Source organism: Bos indicus x Bos taurus, chromosome 2 (assembly GCF_003369695.1).
Source record: "Bos indicus x Bos taurus breed Angus x Brahman F1 hybrid chromosome 2, Bos_hybrid_MaternalHap_v2.0, whole genome shotgun sequence".
NCBI classification, from domain to species: Eukaryota; Metazoa; Chordata; class Mammalia; order Artiodactyla; family Bovidae; genus Bos; species Bos indicus x Bos taurus.
Genome location: NC_040077.1, coordinates 126,160,991 through 126,179,527, shown reverse-complemented (window position 1 = coordinate 126,179,527; position 18,537 = coordinate 126,160,991). Strand labels below are relative to the sequence as shown.

Sequence of the window (18,537 nt, the reverse complement as noted above, 5' to 3'; positions counted from 1 at the left end):
GAAATAAGTGACAAGGGTCCTGATTGGGTGGTTTGGGGAATAAGGGGAAAGAACCTGAGCAATAAGTGACAAGGGTCCTGATTGGGTGGTTTTGGAAATAAGGGAAAAGAACCAAATTCCAGTAATATAACCACTTCTTTATCTATCTCTTTTTGCCTGAACTGGGTATTGATAAATTTTAGTACTTAATGGAACATTGTGCTGCTTCTAGCATCTACTCTGCCCTAGATGGAAAGCATTCCTTGTACCAGAGCCCAGTGTAGAAAGGTATAATGTTTCTGCTGTGATTTAGACTTCCAGCCTCTAAGACTTAGGCCTTAGGAACTGATGCCAGCTGTCTGTCCTTTGGGTTTTAAGTTTAACTTCACAACTAGCTTTTCCAATATACTGTTGTTATTTCTCTTTTTTATTTGACAGATGTGGTTTCACAGGGCATCTAAAGGTTGCTTAAATTCTGTAAGTAAGTACTATGCTGTAGCTATTTTCCTAATTTGGGAACTGAAATGGCAGCTATGATAGAGGGAAGAAACATGGGATTTAGAGTCAAAAGACCTGAGTTTTAACACTGTGGGACCTATGACAAGGCACCTAGTTTCTCTGGATCTTAGCACCCTTATGTGTATACTGAACATAATGCCAGTTTTGCACATATCACAATTTGTTCCGAGAACCAAATGAGGAACTGTTTTTCATCTTTTAAAAACAAGCAATCTATTTAATTTCAATGTCTAATTGTTTATGTGAATAACGTTTTTTTTAAGTAATTAATTAATATAAATGGGATCTCTCAGCTCAAAATTACAAAAAACTTTGTTGGTTTGTTTGGTTTTAGGATGGTCTTCCATGCCTTTAAGTGATTACGGTAGTACTGTTAAGCTTTCAGAAATTTTTTTTTTTTTTTTTTGCTTTTCAATAGAAAATCTTCAACTAAGCCTTAGAAGACTTCACAGATGAGGACTGAATAACTTTCAAGGGGGAAGTTATTGTGCATTTAGCAAAGGCACTAGTGTTTGATCAGAATTTGCAAGACCTAACTCTTAACCTATAATCTGAGAGGTATTAAACCAGTTATTGGGAATTTTCTTTTTGCAGATATCTACATGGCTTGGAGAAGGCAATGGCAACCCACTCCAGTACTCTTGCCTGGACAATCCCATGAATGGAGGAGCCTGGTGGGCTGCAGTCCATGGAGTCGCTAAGAGTTGGACAGACTGAGCGTCTTCACTTTCACTTTTCACTTTCATGCATTGGAGAAGGAAACGGCAACCCACTCCAGTGTTCTTGCCTGGAGAATCCCAGGGACAGGGGAGCCTGGTGGGCTGCCGTCTATGGGGTCGCACAGAGTCAGACACGACTAAAGCGACTTAGCAGCAGCAGCAGCAGCACGTCTTGCTTCCTCACTTCCTTTAGGTCTTTACTCCAGTGATATCCTCTCAGAACTTTCTTGTCCATTCAGTTTAAAATTTAAAGTTTCCCCCAGCACTTCTCATTTCCATTCTCTGCTTAATTTGTTCTCCACAGCATTCATCATTTAATGTATAACATGATTATTTATTTAGTTTATATGTTGCCCTTCACAAACCCTGTTCATGAATTTGAGCAAACTCCAGGAGATAGTGGAGGACAGAGGAGCCTGGCATGCTGCAGGCCATGGAGTCACAAAGAGTGAGATACAACTTGGCAACTGAACAACAACCTCCATGAATTTTATCTGTTCATTGTTGTATCTCGAGAAAATAGGACAGTCCTTGGGACATAATAGGCACCCAATAAATATTTGTTGGATGAATAAAAGAAGACTTCAAGGGTTTTCTCTTTTGCATTTAATAGAGTAAGAATGTGAAAAATCCAGAAGATGCTCTTTTGACAAAACAGTAATGGGACTCTGACTCAGATGCGTCTTCTAACACCATCCACAGCAGACGATCATGTCCACATTTAAACTGTTTTCAGCTCTGGGAACAACAATTGTAAACTTCTATGGTCACTGTTTACTTTATTGAAAATTGTAGAATTCAGGAAGAAGCAGAGGGGCGCCCAGGGGGTCATCTTTCTAAGAAAATGCTCACCCAAATCTTGGGCTCTGGCAGTTTGCCTGTCAAGTAAGTTTAGGAATCATTAAGATAATCTCCTCCTCTTACTTCCAGAGGATTCCCTCTGAAATACTAGTATCCCAGGGGGATCACAGCTTAATCCTTCATCATTTAACACTTGAGTTGGATTTAGTATATGGGGTGAGGACTGAGGAGGAAGATACATTTTATCAATTTTGCAGTTGTGCCTGGAGTGTTTTTTCACATACGAAAGTCCCGTTGCCCCTAAATATTACTTCACAGATAAATACTATAGATTGTAACTGATTGAACAGAATGGGAAATGAAGATGGGAATGTTTCTAATCAGCTACAATTCCATCAATTCAATCAACCCAATCTCTATAATTGTAATTACAAAGAGATCATAAGGTGGAGAGATTTGAATTCCAAATATACCAAACTGAAGCCAGCACAGGTAAACCAGATTCTTTGCCTCCAAACCTGTGCCCTGAGGTATACATTTGGTAGTGGGAGTGCCCATCAATTAGGTCATCGTGTGATAAAAATAACTGCATATATTGTAGTTTATACCCAGATGTTCATAGTCAAGTTGAGTGACTCCTATGTCATGTGCTGTGAGCAGTGATCTCTAACTACAGTCAAGGGCTGACTAACATACAGACTTCCGGGTCTCATTGGAGACCTAACAAAACAGAAACTCAGGGAGGGTACAACTTGATAATTTGTGTTTGTAAATAAGCACTGATGACTATCATGGATGGCCATGTTGGGATACCAAGGAAGTAAATGATATGGGCCCTGGCTTTTGGAACTTTACAGTTTACTTGGAAAATTAGAACTGAGATAAGAAATAAGTGAATATGGTTTCATCAGAGTGGTTAACATGTGGTACTTTAAATAAACATGTGGTACTTTATATAAACGTTACCAATGTGAAGACAGAGGGGAGAAGTTAGTGGTGGGGAAGATTGAATGGGGGAAGTAAAACCTTGGTGGGCCTTGAGGTTTGAACAGGATTTAAATAAAGGGGAGAGGAGCATGTAGGAGAAATATCAGTAGGGAATTGAACAAAGGTTTTGAACTGTGGTGTTGGAGAAGACTCTAGAGAGTCCCTTGGACTGCAAAGAGATCCAATTAGTCCATTCTAAAGGAGATCAGCCCTGAGTGTTCTTTGGAAGGAATGATGCTAACGCTGAAACTCCAGTACTTTGGCCACCTCACGCGAAGAGTTGACTCATTGGAAAAGACTCTGATGCTGGGAGGGATTGGAGGCAGGAGGAAAAGGGGACGACAGAGGATGAGATGGCTGGACGGCATCACCAACTCCATGGACATGAGTTTGAGTGAACTCCAGGAGATGGTGATGGACAGGGAGGCCTGGCGTGCTGCGATTCATGGGGTCACAAAGTTGGACACGACTGAGTGACTGATCTGATCTGATCAAAGGCAGGAACATAGCAATGTGTCTTCAGAACATTGAGGCTGGCCAAATTAGGAAATGCACTATGAGGAAGAGTTAGAAATAGGGATTGATGGGTAGGTGAGATCGGATTGTAGAAAGTCTTGGATGTCAGGCAGAAGAGTTTAATTTCCCTGAGATGGAAAAACTGGGAGTAAAAATCAAACCGCCAGCTGAGCAAAATCCACTCTGAGTTGCAGAAAGGGAATGGGTTCTGGTGGATATTCCCTCTCTGCCTCTTAATTCTAAGATTCTTTCCAGCAAGGGCAAGCTTTCAGAGGAATCTGGGAAACTTGTGTCTTTCATCTCACCCAACCCTCTAATACAAATCTTTTCAATCTCTGATATAAATTTGCCTCTTCCTTTTGAAATCAGCCAGAAAGTTCCCAGGGAACCTGAAAGCCACTTTACAATTTAAAGCAATCCTTACTTCTAACGCTAGAAGCCCATCTGGGTCTGTCTGTAACCCTAAATTCTGAACATATATTGGTCTGGAAATTCCCCGTAACTCAGGAAGCATTTTACCTACCCCGAGTATGAATGTTTTGCTCCCAATTCTCCTGGTGAAAAGAGGTGTGAACTGTGATCCTATAGAAAACCATTGTGAAGATAGGAGGGCACAGGCGGTATGGTATGTACCTAAGAAGGTAAGCTTTCTTCTCCCTTTGTGTTTCTTTGCTCACTACTGAAAGAGAAGTTTCAGAAGGCAAGCCAGAGAGCCAAGCTCCTGGGTGACTGAGGATTTTCTGGTTTCAAATTAAACAGAAAACTAAATTAGCAAATTAATTGTTGGATGTGTTTTCCTGGGCCCTTCATCAGCTGCTGCAGGACCAGTAGCCAATCAAAGAAGACTTTTGGCTACTCTGAAGAGGGGGCAGGGTTCAGAATCAGGTTCTGCTAGCTACCAAGTGTCAGACATGTTAATTTTAAATTACTTTTGTACAGCTTGGTGTCAAAATGATTAAAGCATGAAGAGAAAAACAGAACCAAAGGAGAGAGAAGGAAATCATTTACCTTGTATTTGGAGCAAGGACACTTGCAATTCCATTTCAGCTGACTTTCTCCTGTAAGTTACACAAATTGTAAGTTTTATGCCCTTTAGTGACCACCTAAGATGGGACGGTTATGCAGTGGTCGTGGCTCTTCATTCCCTTTGTATAATATCACTATCTCTACATGGCAGAATCTGTATCACAGATATTAATATGGTCACACTTTTTTCCCTGCTTCCCCAATAAAATTTATTCTGTTAATATATTAGGCACTCTGTGTCAGGCATTGTCCTAACTATATTTTACATGTAATTATATAACCCTCAACAACAATGCCATGAGGTGGATGTTATTATTATTTCCATTCTACAGAGAAGAAAACTATGGCTTAGAAAGGTAAAGTCATTTGCTCTAGTTGCTCCTCTAGCAGAGGCAGAGCTGAGTTTCTAGTCCTAGTTTTGCCCTACTCCACAGCAGTCTTGTCTCCTTTTCATTTTCCCCTTTTGGTAGGAGGAAAAAGAATCTAAATAAGTCTGATTGCTAAGACAGCTTCATTGAACCTTTTAACGGTCATGTATGTTTATTTGTTTGAAGATGTAGCTGAGATGAGCCTTATTCTCCATGAAATAGCCTCATCTTTACCATACTGCTTTCCTGGGGTAAGCAAGTAACCAGCTCGCTGGTGGGCTTGTCTTTGTTTCTGTCTCCAGCTTTCCCAGTCAGTTTCATGGGCTTCATGACACATTTTGCTCAAAATGAGCCGTCTCATCGGACTCTTGCATGTGAAATTTAAGGCTGACCTAGCTGCTATTGTTTTTCAACCATCAACACAAAGCTGTACTGCTTGATTTCTCTCATCTGCCAGATTTTATTAATTTTACTTTATCCACCCTTCCTACAGTCACCCCACATTATCTTACTGCGTTGACTGCAGTGTAATGCTACAATTCAATTTTAAGATCCTGGCGGTATAGAATTCACCATCCTGCTCCCTGGGTGTTATTAAATAAGTTTTAGTTGCACCAAAATCTCCTAAAGGTGCCAACTGATACCCAAGCCACCATTCAGGATAGTATTGATAATGCTAAAGAAGTGATCTATAAACACAACTCTTAAATAGTCGCCCACTGATAAATTTAGAAATCCTGGCTCTTAGAACTTCAGGGATGTTATTATCAGCTGACTTTTAGTGACTGCTTTCACATCACTATGTGCTAAGTGTTTTTCAACAAACTACTGAAGTATGTAATATTGTTTTCCCCCTTTTTTACAGTGACCAGGTGAATGGCAGCAAGGATGAAAGGCACCTCAATACTACATGGTCCAGCCTCCACATATATTTTGAATACTTCTAGTGATGGATGTGGAGCTTGTTACATTCTAAGACAATCTATTTCATATTTGCGTGACTTCTTCCATATTCTGAGCTAGTGTGTGTCTCTAAAGCTCCTAAATCATCAGTTTTAGAATCTTAGAGCCTCTCAGGACAAGTCTTAATTCTTTTTTTCACACAATAGCTCTTCAGGTATTTCAAGATGGCTCTACCATCACTTATGAATTCTTCAACTCTTCCTACTAAGCCTGGATTTCAAGTCTCCTCACCATCTTGGTTGGTTGCTCTCTTTATTACATTCCTTTAAAAGTGAGCACGTTACCTAGATGAGGTCTAACATAGAATGAAGTGGAGCTCTCTCCTTGTTCCAGATGCTGTATTTCTATTAATCCAGCCTAAAATTGTATTTAATTCATCTGAAGCCCCACTTGCTGAAAAAAACCAACCTGACACCCCGCCACCCTTCTTTGTTCTGTACTTGATTTTCACGTTTATGCTCCTTTTCTAGTTCTCTTGTAACACATGCACACGATTCAATTCTTTTCTGCATGACCTTGATCCTCATTCTTTGCTCTGTCAGACTGATCTCTCCCTGTGCACATATGTTACATTTATTTTCTCTCAGCTTCTATCACCTTATCTCTTCCCACTTCATCTCCTGGTTTCTACCTATTTCAACATCAGAGAATCCAAATCACTTTTAACCATCTTGCTTCTTTCTGAATCTGGTGAGGTTGGATGTGTCTGTCCCGGTTAACATTTACAATGCATATGCTGACAGTTTGAGGCTAGCTTCCAGGAGAGTAATCTGATTTGGGAATGCTTTTCCTAAGCAGATCTCAACAGATTTCACTTTACTGGAGTTCCAGAGGAAAAAGCATAACCCTAGACTTGGTCATACAGGGGACATTCTGAAGACAAAAGATGGTGAATTAATGAATGATGACTTTTCATTTTATGGACAGTCAAACTGACAACCAGCTTGGGTGATGAGAAGCACAATGGAAACAGTCTGGGTTTAAAACCTAGTTCTGTAGGTTCCAGCCTGGGTTGTGCCAGTTACTTAACTTCTTTGTCTCAATTTCATCCTCTGTAAAATAATAGCAACAATTGTACCCACTTCTCATAGGCCTGCAGTAAGGAGTTAGTTCATATGAAGAGCTTAGAAGTGCCTATCTCACACATAGTAAAGGACAAATATTATTATTCCTGGAAAATAAAGGTAGAACAGAAAAGAGATTATTCCTCCTAGGTACTTAGGTTTTCTGCATCCATCTTTACAAACCTTAATTCACTGAGCCTTAGTATTGAGGTTTTGGCTTTATAAGGAAGCAGACACTCAGAAAGAAGCTCAAGAGTCATTTGTGAATGAATGCCCTTCAATCTGGGGCTGGGGAGAAGCAGGGTAGAATTGTTATTTAAGAGAGAGTAAAGGCTAGAAGAATTATAATCTATCAGGCAGAAGATCTGGCATGCCCTCTTCCTTTTTTCCCGGTTGAAACAAACCAACCAACCTACTTTCAAAAATGAGTAAATGTAGATCTCATCAAGGGCTGTGGAGCTACAGATCTTCCAAAGAATAAATGGTTTATAATGGTCAACTTTTTGTGTTTTTAAAATCTCTGGATTAAAAAAAAATGAACACACGACTTCCTGCCCACCCCTCCCCCCAACCCCCCTTTTTAGTCTTGGTCATATAGCAGTTTAGCACAGAATTCTACAAAAAGTCAAAGGTTCCACAGAAAGTTACGTTTGGTCATGTTGTATGGTCTACAGTGTAGACTACACTAACAGAAGAAATTAGTTTAGTTTGTGTCAAATCATGTTAAAATACAACATTAAATAAATGCAAAGAGCCCAGAACAAAGAAAGTGATTAAGCTGGTTTAACTGCATTCAACCCACTATGCTAAATCCCCGTAGGGGGCTCTAGATAAACAACAAATTTAGTTTCTTGGCCTAAATCCTTTTCTTCAAAGAAGAAATTTTTCTTGTGAGTATCTCTGATAAATTTGTTTTCATCTTCTTCATTTCTTAGTCTCTAGGGAAGCTAGGGTGAAAAGAATCTATCTGATTGGGCTGCATTTTTGGAAGAGATGTACTGTGAAGAATGGAATAGAAAGCGATGGGTTACACAGCTAAAGAGGCGTTGGAGGAACTGAGGCATGGGTGAAGTGTGATTGTTCAGCCCCAGAAAAAGGCCAGCTAGTGACACCCGGAATAGGATTTTATCAGGCAGTGAATCAAATAAGGCTGCGAGGGAGATAATAAGGTGTAATTATAGCAGTGCTGTTAGTGCCTGTTCATGGGGTCTGGCAGCAATTTGGTTGAACACCCCTCATTTTGAGAAATTTGTAATTTGGCAGTAAGAATTCTTGCCTTAAAATTTGGCACAAACCTTCACAGTTTAATATTGCAAAATCTGGGAAATGTTGAAATGTGGCTGCTATTCTAATTGAACTTTTTCAAGCTTTTTCGAATTGGTTTTTTTCCTGTTGGATTCAGAAACAAACGCCTCTCTTTCAAAAAGTTCACTAAGGTTTTTTTAAACCACAAACTCCTGTACGCTTACAAGCAGATGTACTGCTGTAATAAATTCTCATGACTTTAAATCTTTGTGTACATACAGAGGGGAAAAAAGCTTTCACTTGAAAAGCCCGAGTTCCTTCTGTTAGTAGCCCTTTAAAAATTCCCCACAATCAGTATTTTGTTTAATTTCCTTTGAGTCAGAGCGGTGCAACGTGGTGTTGCTCTTGGTTTTATGAACCGACTGCTTCCCCGAAGCTTATTCCCCGTTGTTTTAAAGTAGAAGGGAGGTCACCGGGCTGTAGTGAAATGTGGCCAACTCCGCCTGGGACCAAGCTGGCCCAACGGGCTTCTCTAAAGTAACTGGAAGTTTTCTGACAGGAAACCGGTCAGTTCTTATAAGCGTCGGCTCGGGTTCCCACGGCCCCGGCAGCTGCAGCTCCCCCGACGCCCCTCTCGGGGCCGGGCAGGAGCGCGGGGTGCGGGGCGCTGTGGGCGGCAGGGGGCAGCAGCGGGAACCCGTTGTTCTCCAGACAGGGGGTGGGGCGGGAAGCTGCCCCCCCACCCCGTTTCCGTGCCCCGCGCTCTCCCCTCCCCCTCTCGCGCCTTGCCTTGCCTTGCCTTCCCTCCCCTCCCCGCGGGGAGGAGGGCGGGGGTGCGGAGCCCTCCCCCGGGACAGGGGGCGTGTGCGTCCCCTCCGCTCCCCTCCCCCCGGCCGGGCTCTCCTGGCTCCCCGAGGCGGGAGTTTCCAGGAAGAGCTCAGAGCGCGGTCGCACCACCGAGCGCACGGAGACGTCAAGTAGTCCCTGAGAGCGACCTGATTCAGAGAATTCTAGCTGCCAGAGGCTGTCGGGAGTTGGAACTCCGAAAAGATTGGGAACAGCCCTCTGGCCTGGGGAGCTCTGGGAAAGAGGTCGGAGGTCCCACTTTCCATTCCTGGAGAAATATGTGTAGTGGAGGCGGAACGAGTTCCGGCGGAGGGCTCGGACGCGCCGGGTGGAGTGAAGCGCCGCGCGGTCGAAGCGCTCACAGAGTTAAAGTGGGCGGGAAAACCCGGAGCGGACTCTCCCTGACACGCCTAGGACCTCCCTCCCCACTCTTCTTGGGGGAGGGGAACGAAAAAAGAAGAGGCAGAAACGTGTTCCCTTTCTCTGCTTCCTAAATGCCTAGTGAAGAAACAAGTGGCGACTCGCCACTTCGAGAAATGCGCTGCAGGACCTTCAGGTCCCGGCGGGGAGGGATCGTGTGGCTCCTCCTCCAGTAACGTCCGCACCGTCGGCGCTGGGCGCGCGGTCAGAAACCCAGGCCTGAGACCTGGAGGAGCTAGGCGCGCGCATGCGTGCGGTGGGCACGCGCTTCCCGCCCCTTTCTTGAGCGCGTTCTCTTCCCCCCTCCCCCCGCGTTCCTCAGCCGCCACCTCAGAGCTTCCCCCCGCACCCAGCCCTCTCTTTTCGGGGGAGGTGGCCCATCTTGCCCGTCGACTGACTAACCCCTTCACCCCAGCTTCGCCCCGCCTCCCCTGAGCTTCGGTACGAACTCTGCAGCTAGGGCTCAGCTTTCACATTCCCGCCTCCGCCTTCTATCTCCCCTCCCAACCCTTAAGCACTTCCTGCAAACTACCCTGTTCTTGCTCCGTTCGGCGCCGCCTCCTCCCAGCCCTAACTGGATGGCTGCGTTCACGTTGGTGGGGCTCTGGGTAGTACCTTGTATTCCTCCTGCAGGCGATGGCTGCTCCATTTTACAGATGAGGAAGTTAAAGTCCAGAGCTCCGATGAGCTGGACTCTAAAGGCTCCTTGTTGTTGTACAGTCGCTAAGTCGTGTACGACTCTCTGACCCGGTGGCCCATAGCACGTCAGGCTGCTAAGTCGTTTAACTATCTCCGGAGTTTTCTCAAACTCCTATCCATTGAGTGGGTGACGCTAACTACCTGACAGAACGTGGTCCGGTGGAGGAGGGAATGGCAAACCACGCCAGTATTCTTGCCAGGAGACTCCCATGTACAGTATGAAAAGGCTCCTTTTGAGTTGTCCCCAAAAGCAAACACTGTAACTGGCTTTGGAAAGAGAAACCCTTGACTTGCTACAATTTAAGCAACCTTGGAAAGCCAGTCCCAGTCTTTTGGCACCCTCAATCCTTCAGGCCAAACCATCGAGCCCAGTTGGCAAACACCATAGAAACAATTTATCCCAAATCAACTATGTAGCGACCTCTAAATTAGAAAAAGAGTCAATTGGTGACTTTAGAGGTTATGTATAGGCTATTTATTCAATGTGAAGTCTTTTTTAAAAGCACTGTGTAATATTTTCTCTTAGATGTTGTAATTCTCGTATTCCTTCCCCAATTTGAGATCATGTTTTTGGTTTTGAAAACATTTTGACATAATTTGTCTCCCAGTAACAACAACAACAACAACAACAAACTTTTCCTTTTTGTTAGTATCAGTGTTAATCGCACAGTCACGTCCGACTGTTTGCAACCCCGTGGACTGTAGCCCACCAGGCTCCTCTAGTTCATGGGATTCTCCAGGCGAGAATACTGGAGTGCGTTCCCATTTCCTCCGCCAGGGGATCTTCCGCACCCAGGGACTGAACCTGGGTCTCCTGTATTTCAGGCAGAGTGTTTACCTTCTTAGACACCACAGAACCGCTTTGTTAGTATGGTTGATTATTATTCCTAAATTCCACACCTTAATCCCTAAAGTCAATTCTTCCCTGGGCTTCAGCTCCAGTTAAAAGTTATCTCCAGTAGGTGAGAGGTTTGCAAAAGACGTCATAGAGAATCTTGAGGCACTGTGTCTCTAAACTTTTTGCGTATCACAAACTTTAAAGCTGTAAGTGGGAATTAAAGGAAAAGACTTGTGTAATTTTATGTATATCAAGAGATTCATTATTTCAGATTCAAATGTTTTGAGATTCTCATTCCAAGCATTGTAAATATGGGTCTGTTTTGTTTTGTTAATTTATTTTCTTTATTGGCTATGCTAGGTCTTCCTTGCTGGTGGCTTTCTCTAGTTGCTGCATGCAGGAGCTACTCTTTGTTGACATGTGCAGACTTATTGTGGTGGCTTCTCTTGTTTGAGAGCACAGAATTTAGGTGCTTGGGCTTCAGTAGTTGCAGCACACAGGCTCAGTAGTTGTGGTGCATGAGCTAAGTTGCTCTGTGGTGTGTGGGATCTTCTTGGACTGGGGATGGAATACATGTCCCCTGCATTGGCCCCCTGCGTTGGCAGGCAGATTCTTGTCCATTGAGCCACCAGAAAAGTCACTGGTGGGACTTTCTTTTAAATGACTGTTTTATCACTATTTCCTTCTATTTCAAGTATTTCTAAATTACTTATTGGACTGATGTCTTCTAAGCATAATGATGGTCTGAAGAACCAGTCCAGATTGTTTCAAGGCAGTTTTTTAAGTTGACTGAATGTTGCATGATAAACTTTCTGAACATTTGTTCAGTAAATAAATGTTTTCTATGCGTAAAGCACTGTATTAGGTCTTTTGTGAGAGATAAAGTTGACAAGCTAGGGAGGGCTGTTCTTAAGAAGCAATGTAAGTGGAGATAAAATTCTCTACCATAGGCTCAAATCAGTAAAAATTCGTTGTTATTTCTAGGTTGATTTTTTTTTTTTTTTAATCACTTAAGTTATATTGATTTGAGGTTTCCAAGAAATTTCCCCCATGTTCATGTGCAGTTCTCAGGTTCTGGAGAGCCAAGAAGCATTTAAACAGAAAAGATCAGGAGTGGGCAGTGATTTAATGGGAATATGAATAACGATAGTTCAATATTGAAAAATGAGATTATAGGAATGGTAGGAAAGAAAAATGCAAGTGTAAGAATATCCAGGTCTCCAGATTTTAAATTGTGAAGAAAGCTAGGAAGGCCTTAGGAATTATATGCTGTTTAATTTTGCATGAGTGTTCATAAATGTAGCTTTTATTTCAGGAAAGATAAAACAGGGTTGTATTTAAGCACATGATTATGGACACAGATTTGGTGAAGATTTTTTTAATTTTTTTTTTGGCCTCACTATGCAGCATGCAGGATCTTAGTTCCCCAACCAAGGATCGAACCATGCTCCTGCAGTGGAAGCACAGAGTCCTAACCACTGAACCAGGGAATTCTCTGATGGGGAGTTTTAAGGAATACCAGTGGTAGAGAAGAAAAATCTAGTTTGCAGTGGAATTCAAACTTTGGAAATCAAATCCTTTTATTTAGGTTGCTGCTGCTGCTGCTGCTAAGTCGCATCAGTCGTGTCCGACTCTGTGCGACCCCATAGACGGCAGCCCACCAGGCTCCCCCGTCCCTGGGATTCTCCAGGCAAGAACACTGGAGTGGGTTGCCGTTTCCTTCTCCAATGCATGAAAGTGAAAGTGAAGTTGCTCAGTCATGTCCGACTCTTTTCGACCCCGTGGACTGCAGCCTACCAGGCTCCTCTGTCCATGGGATTTTCCAGGCAAGAGTATTTAGGTTAGACAGAGTCAAAACTCTTACCTACCCCACCGCCAAAGAAAATCAATTGCAGTTGAGATTAAACATATAACTTAAATCTAAATACTTTTAGATCAATTAAGGATGCATTGCATTTGAACTTTATTATTCAAATTTACATTTCTACAGTGATTTTATAAGCTTTAGCTTTAGTCTGCTACTCTGAATGTTTCTGCTGGGCTCCTGCTTCCAGTTACTGCAACTTTGCTGTTAACGTCCTGGTTTGCGGACTGATACCTTTCATGGGGGTGGTGCTATATTATAGTGTAACTAGGTTTTCAGCTCAATTCTATTCTACTTCTAACAGATTCAGAAGTTAAATTGTAAGAACCCCAAGAACATAGTCTTTCATGAGTAAAATGAAGAAATTACATGTGAAAATGTATTCAGTTCAGTTCAGTCACTCAGTCGTGTTCTACTCTTTGTGACCCCATGAACCGCAGCACACGAGGCCTCCCTGTCCATCACCAACTCCCGAAGTCCACCCAAACCCATGTCCATTGAGTGGGTGATGCCATCCCACCATCTCATCCTCTGTAGTTCCCATTCTCTTCCTGTCCTCAATCTTTCCCAGCATCAGGGTCTTTTCCAATGAGTCAGCTCTTCACATCAGGTGGCCAAAGTATTGGAGTTTCAGCTTCAGCATCAGTCCTTCCAATGAACACCCAGGACTGATCTCCTTTAGGATGGACTGGTTGGATCTCCTTGCAGTCCAAGGGACTCTCAAGAGTCTTCTCCAACACCACAGTTCAAAAGCATCAATTCTTCGGTGCTCAGCTTTCTTTCCAGTCCAACTCTCACATCCATACATGACCACTGGAAAAACCATAGCCTTGACTAGATGGACCTTTGTTGGCAAAGTAATGTGTCTGCTTTTGAATATGCTATCTAGGTTGGTCATAACTTTCCTTCCAAGGAGTAAGCGTCTTTTCATTTCATGGCTGTAATCATCATCTGCAGTGATTTTGGAGCCCAGAAAAATAAAGTCTGACACTGTTTCCACTGTTTCCCCATCTATTTGCCATGAAGTGATGGGACCAGATGCCATGATCTTAGTTTTCTAAATGTTGAGCTTTAAGCCAACTTTTTCACTCTCCTTTTTCACTTTCATCAAGAGGCTCTTTAGTTCTTTACTTTTCATTAAATCTGGGGATAATTTTCTGAACTCTCATGTGTACTGGAGGAGGGCATGGCAACCCACTCCAGCATTCTTTCCTGGAGAATCCCATGGACAGAGGAGCCTGGTGGGCTACAGTCCAGAGGGTCACAAAGAGTCGGACATGACTGAAGCAAGTTAGTGTGTGCGCATGCACACACACACACACACGCAACTGTGCCCCATAGACATTAGAGTCAGACTGCTGTGGTTTATTCTCACTGAACTGGGAGATCAGTGGCACCATCTGATTTCCTAAGGGAAAATCACGTTGTAGACTAAAACCTATAGAAAAATTGACACAGTCATCAGCATTATCATAAAGGAATTCAGGTTTTGTTTTTCCCTTTATTGTCAACCTCTGGGTCATATAGCATACATGGATCCTCACTTGCATCCAACTTGGAAGTCATAAGGCTTCCATTTATTTAGTCATTTTATGAGCCATAGTTTGAATAGATACCTAGTAAATCTTTTTATCATCAAGCTTTCTAAAGATGATTGTTCTGGTCACTGCCTCTGACTGTTCTATTTGGGATCCTGGTAAGTCATTCCTCTTATTTGGGCTTCAGTTTCTCTATCTAGAATCTTGCTGAACCCATGACCAGCCCCAGGTCATACAGTGGGTCATTTCTTTGCCTCAGTGCTGCAGAGCTCTGGATTTTTAAAGTAATTTCTTCTTTTACTTGAAATCTGAGTCATTTAGCTTTTATACATTGATGAAAGAACTTTTACATTGAGGGACTGAAATTTTGGGCTTAAAAAATGATGTTATGTTAAGGCAAGGCCTTAGAGTGGTAGAGGAACAAAAAGACTATTCCAAGGATTCTTAACCTGGCATCCAGGATAGAATACATTGGGTCCTGAATGTGGACTGGGGAAAATCACATCTTTATTTTCACTAATTCATAATTGAAATTTAACATTTCTTTTTAGTCTGAATGAAACAAAACCACAGCAGTATTAGCAGTACTGTACTTGTGACAGTCAGTGATAGAAATCACAGGTAATTTCATAACAACACTGCAGTTGCTGCAGACATGCTGATACAGTTTGTATTCATTACTAGGAGATCTTGTTATTTATTGTGTTAATAAAGAAATACATTCATTACTGTATCATACATTTTTAAAATTTGGGGGACTTCTCTTGCAGCCTAATGGTTAAGACTTCAGACTTCCAATGGAGGGGACATGGGTTTGATCCCTGGTTGGGGAATTAAGATCCCACAAGCTACCAAAAAAGTTTTGATAATTATTCAGTATAATAGGTTTCCTCTGTAAACCTATGTAATATCCTCTATAGTTATTTTATGCATTTAAAAGCATTATTCTGAGAAAGGATCTATAGGTTTTTCCACACTGCTAAAGGAGTTCTTGGTATAATGAAAGATTAAGAATTTCTGCTTTAATCAAAAATGAATACTGTTAGTAGTAGGGTTTTTTTGTTTGTTTGTTTTTCTTTTCAACTTATTTATTTTTTAATTGAAGGATAATTGCTTTACAGAATTTTGTTGGTTTCTGCCAAACATCAAATAGTGGGTTTTAAACCATTGAATAAAATAAGAATCCATGAGTCCACACTGATATAAATAAGTAAATGAATCATTACATAAATGTAGCAAAAGTGAAAGTTTTTCTTTCAGTAGTTTGACAATGAATAAATATGAATGCTAAAACCAGTGAGTGAAAGTTTGTTGAGTAGCAGGATATTTACAAGGCAAAGTATCTTTCCATAAATTATTTAATAGTTACAAAGAAAGTGGAGGAACCTCATTAACACCACATTAACCAAGTCATCAAACCTACATCTCTGATATTGGAACAAATTGACTGCATGTACCTCTTAATAAGCACTGAGGACACAATATCACCTCCGTGGTAATCCTGCCAAAATGCACAAACTGAATCTAATCATGAGGAAATGTCAGACAAACCCAAATTGAGGGCCATTTTACAAAATAACTGGCCTGTACTCTTCAAAAATGTCAAGGTCAGGAAACAAAAAGAAAGGCTGAGGAACTGATCCATCCAGATTAAAACAGACAAAAGAGACAAAAGAGACATGACATGTAAATGCAGTGTATGACCCTTAGATTTAATCCCAAACCCTGAAAAAAAAATAGCCTCTACATAATGTTTTTAGGACAATTAACAAAATTGTCCATGGACTGTAAATTAGATAATAGTATTGTATTAGCATTAAATGTTCTCATTTTTATACACACGCACTGGTTACATAAGAGAATGACTTTGTTCCTAATAAATAACACACTTATGTATTTAGGGGTAAAAGTGTGTATTTCTAAGTCTCAAATGGTTTAGTAAAAAATACATGTATTTATAAGTCTATATGTAAAGAGAGAATAATACAGTAAATGGAAAAAATAGAAATAATTTAAAAATTTGGATAAAGGACTTAAGGGAGTTCCTTCTACTATACTTGAAATTTTTCTGCAAGTTTGAAATTACATTGCTTTATAACAATTGTCCCACCCTCACTTTGAAGATGAAAACTGAGATTTTGGAAGAAGACTGCTCAAGGTCACGTAATAAGTTAGTGATAGAGTTAGGGCCCAACTCAGATATCCAGATGTCAGTCCTCTTTTTACACCCACTTAATTGTTTGGTATTTGTGTTGGATGACAAAGGTTGAACCACCCCTTTTTTACTTCTCTTTTTAGTTTCTTGGTTCCTTAGAGCTAGTTCCTTCTACTAGAGAACCAAAGTAACATAACTAAATGCTTCTTTCAGTTCCTTCATGATTAGGCAAGGATCAATCTGAAGTTTTTGAGCTGGGTTATCTCTCCTCTTGTAGGTTTAATATCTTTATTATTGCCAACTATTTTCTGTACATGGTAGGCTTCTTTTATGTGGTATTATTTTAATCCCCCTCCTCCATAGAGTGATGGTGTTTTATTGTTTAAACTTCTTTCCATAGGCCACTCCATTTCAAGGTCTCTTTAATATTGATGGTGGTGGTTTAGTTGCTAAGCTGTGTCTGACTCTTGCAACCCTGTAGACTGTAGTCCACCAGGCTTCTCTGTCCTTGGGCTTTTCCAGGCGAGAATACCAAAGTGGGTTGCCATTTCCTTCTCCAAGGGATCTTCCTGACTCAAGGAACCCATCTCCTGCATTGCAGGTGGATTCTTTACCAACTGAGCCACCAGGGAAGCCCTCTTTAAATCATGTGTTTTCATTTCTGTTGTTCTAAGACTCAGTTTCCTTAATTGGTGGAGAATTAAGACAATATGATGAAAAAAAGGGGAATATGTAGCATTCAGAATTATAAAATACAGAGATTAACCACAATTATAGACAGTGGGGGCCATTTACTAGTCTTACTAGTTATTGAGTAAATCAGCTTTATCAAAAAATTAAGAAATCAGATCTATCATTTTCCATGTGACTCAGTGTAAATCAGCTATTTGTCATCAGTTTGGGGATGCCTTGTCTCCAAGTGAGATAATGGAAAATATCAATTAACAAATGTCAACAATTTCATATGGCTCAACCTGATGGCAAGTGTATTATTAAGAGAGTGATGTGTTTTCCCTTCTCTTAGGGAACTGGTAGAAAAATGGAGATAGTTCATGTGGTATCTGCTCTTGAATCTTTAACTTCTCACTTACTTTTCCTACCCTGGCTGTCCCTCTGTCTTGTCACTCTCTGTGAGACTCCTGCTAGTCTTCAGGTTCCTCCAGATTTCCATCTTGGCTTATATTAGTTTCTGCCCTCTGGGGTCCATCCAGCAGTTCATAGAGTTGAAATATCAGAAGCAGTTGGTTCAGTCTCCTTATACTTGAGATGAGGAAACAGAGCTAATATCATAAAGCTGATACCTGAGAAGTATGGCATGAATGCAATATCCTGACTCCCAAGTGGTCTTTCTATCTCAGTATCCATCTTCTACCACGTTCTACCTTATATTTTCTACAGCCCAATTTTTGGATGTAGGCCTGTCAATCTCTCCCTCAGTTTCTCCTCCTCTTATCTTTTTCTTAGCTCTCAATTCTTGTCAGTCACCTGGATCTTCTTTATTTCCTGGTTTTTGCCTTTTTATCATTTAAGAGAAACTTTAGCTTGTGCATTCTATCTTTCTCTTTCCATTTTTACCATTGATGAATGGTGAAAAAATAATTGTATTTTCTTGATTTTTAGTTCCTGGAGTGATACCATGGGGAGTAACTGGGACTGTTTTAAGATAATGAAAGATATCCTTTTGTATTTGTGTGTCTAATGTGTATTATTTTATACTTATGAAATATTTTGAAAGTAATTTAAGAAAAACTGTGGTTGATAATACCTGTCTTTACAATAAAAATCACCATAGCCCAATGAAACAATCAAAAGGACTTAGAATATTTTTTTTAATGAATGTGTGATGTTTTGTTAAGTTTCACAGAGTAGAGTTTGAATTGCCTTTTGATTCTGCTGAAAATGTACCCTATCTTTTTTCCTAAAATATTGAATTCTTTATTTGAAAAGACCTTTGGGAATCATGTTCAAGGGAACAGAGTAAAATATCAAT

The 18,537-nt window shown here is 41.2% G+C and overlaps 1 long non-coding RNA gene across 1 annotated transcript; it reads right to left on the bottom strand.

Moving 5' to 3' along the window:
- Positions 1-1,687: 1,687 nt before the first annotated feature.
- LOC113881314 lies at positions 1,688-10,521 on the bottom strand. Its single transcript, XR_003508000.1, has 3 exons — positions 10,069-10,521; positions 4,530-4,579; positions 1,688-1,955 (listed from the first exon to the last, which is right to left on the bottom strand). It is a non-coding gene; the product is annotated as an uncharacterized LOC113881314 (long non-coding RNA).
- Between the last annotated feature and the right edge of the window lie 8,016 nt (positions 10,522-18,537).